This window comes from Scomber scombrus, chromosome 4 (genome assembly GCF_963691925.1).
Source record: "Scomber scombrus chromosome 4, fScoSco1.1, whole genome shotgun sequence".
Taxonomy (NCBI): Eukaryota; Metazoa; Chordata; class Actinopteri; order Scombriformes; family Scombridae; genus Scomber; species Scomber scombrus.
In genome coordinates, this window is record NC_084973.1 from 29942864 (window position 1) to 29945256 (window position 2393).

Sequence of the window (2393 nt, forward strand, 5' to 3'; positions counted from 1 at the left end):
AATAAAAGGACTCAATAATATAATAATATATAATAAGCACAGGAGAAGAGAAGTGTTTTTAACCTGGATCAAGTAGGCTGGATGCTTGTCGATATGTGTGCACTCGAATTTTCTGAATGAACCATCTGTGTGTGTTTCTATGTGCATTCAAACACCAACAGGTGGCAGCAAACACCTCGCAGCAACCCCAGACAACAATAAGTGTGTCAGAGAGGAAAGATCCCCCCCCCCCGCCGCCCCCCTCTGCTATAGAAACAGGATGTGTCCAGACATGGGGGTTTATACAGTCATGTGATCCTGCACTGCTCCTCCTCATCTCTTATGTAATCCCCATCTCAGCCATGTGCTCCCCTTTATAACCACTGACCTGAATATGATAATTGTGACCAGTTACCCGCAGAAGTAGACACATTTTCTCCTATATACTCCTACTCCCCCCCCCCTCCCTTACCCCTTACTTTCTATCAGCTGACATAGACGACAGAGGTTGACTAAAGGGTGATGTTGCACTACGAAGGAATGAAAATCTGTTGAATAATGTGGTGGATTCTCCAGCCTACACACACACACACACACACACACACACACACACATGCCTTTGTTTCATTGTGGTTCAACAAAATGCAGCAGCTGTCACACCACTTCCTCGTCTGCAGTGTCTTGGTAAAAAAAAAAAATCACATTGTTTTTAGCCACTGCGCATGATCATTAAAATTAAATGGGAGTGTCATGAGATCAATTTACGCTTACTGAGGAAGCAACAGCTGTAATAACTCATGCCTTTAAGAAAAAAGATCACCAACACTGTTTAGGGCTAAACAAAGATCTCTGATAAGTTTTTTTTTTTTAAATATAATAATGAAAAGGTTGATGACTAAAGCTGAGGATTGCCCAATACTTCAGTGTGTAGCCTGAGGTCTGTTTATTGGTCTGAATTCTTTCCAGTTTGTTTTGTGTTGTTCTTCCTCAACCAAACTCCTCGGACTGTCTGTCAGTCACACCACCAGTCGGCACAGATGAGCATTGTCTGGGCCGCTAATTATGGAAGTTCAAACATGCTGGGAAAAAAAAAGTATATAGGGGAGAACGGGGTTGGTAGTCACACTTTTTACTTTCTTTTGAATTCCTTATAAACTGTATACTGAATAAATTGAAAGGCTAAAGTGTCAGGTAGGAATAGAAATAGTCTTATTCTCCTTCAGCTGATTCTGTTTTAAGAGATATGAGCCCTCTAATGGCGCTTTTCCACTACACAGTTCCAGCACGACTCGCCTCGACTCAGCTCGACTCGGCTTGACTTGTTTTTTTTTGCGTTTCCACTAGGGATAGTACCTGGTACCTGGTCCTCTTTTAATACCTTTGGTGAGGTTCCAAGCGAGCCGATACTAATGGCGCTTTTCCACTACACAGTTTCAGCACGACTCGCCTCGGCTCGGCACGGTTCCTTTTCCATTACAAAAAAGTACCTACTCAACGTGGGCGGGGTCGTCATAGCACGGCTCCGCGAAACTGCCGTGACTTCGTTTTATGCGCGACACAAAACACATAAACAATGGAGGACATGGAGGCAGTGGTGTACTTGCTGCTGTATGAGGCTTTCTGTCACACACAAAGCAAGAAAATTGAGCCGTATGGCTGTAACTATGGTAACGCTGCTGCCGGTATTTAAAAATGCCGGGTTTGATTCTTGTGTGGGACGGCTCATGACGCTTCCAGCGACAACTCTTCTGACCAATCAGCGGCCAGCAGTGTGTCGCCGTCACATTTTAGTATCGGCTCGGCTCGCTTGGAACCTCGCCAGAGCAGGTACTAAAAAAGGACCAGGTACCAGGTACTTTCCCTAGTGGAAACGCAAAAAGAACCGAGGCGAGTCGAGGCGAGTCGTGCTGGAATGGTGTAGTGGAAAAGCGCCATAAATGTGACGTCAACAGACTGCCGGCCACTGATTGGTCAGAAGAGTTGTCGCTGGAAGAGTCATGAGCCGTCCCACACAAGAATCAAACCCGGCATTTTTAAATACCGGCAACAGCGTTACCATAGTTACAGACATACGTCTCAATTTTCTTGCTTTATGTGTGACAGAAAGCCTCATACAGCAGCAAGTACACCACTGCCTCCATGTCCTCCATTGTTTATGTGTTTGTGTCGCGTATAAAACGAAGTCACGGCAGTTTCGCGGAGCCGTGCTATGACGACCCCGCCCACGTTGAGTAGGTACTTTTTTGTAATGGAAAAGGTCTGTCCTGGAACCGTACCGAGTCGATTCGAGCCGAGTAGTGCTAGAACTGTATAGTGGAAAAGCTCCATAATATGTCTTGTGCACTTGTGACAACCGTCCCCATCGACAATCTTAAAACAAGTATTTAAAATGTTTAGTTTCATTGAAATACAAC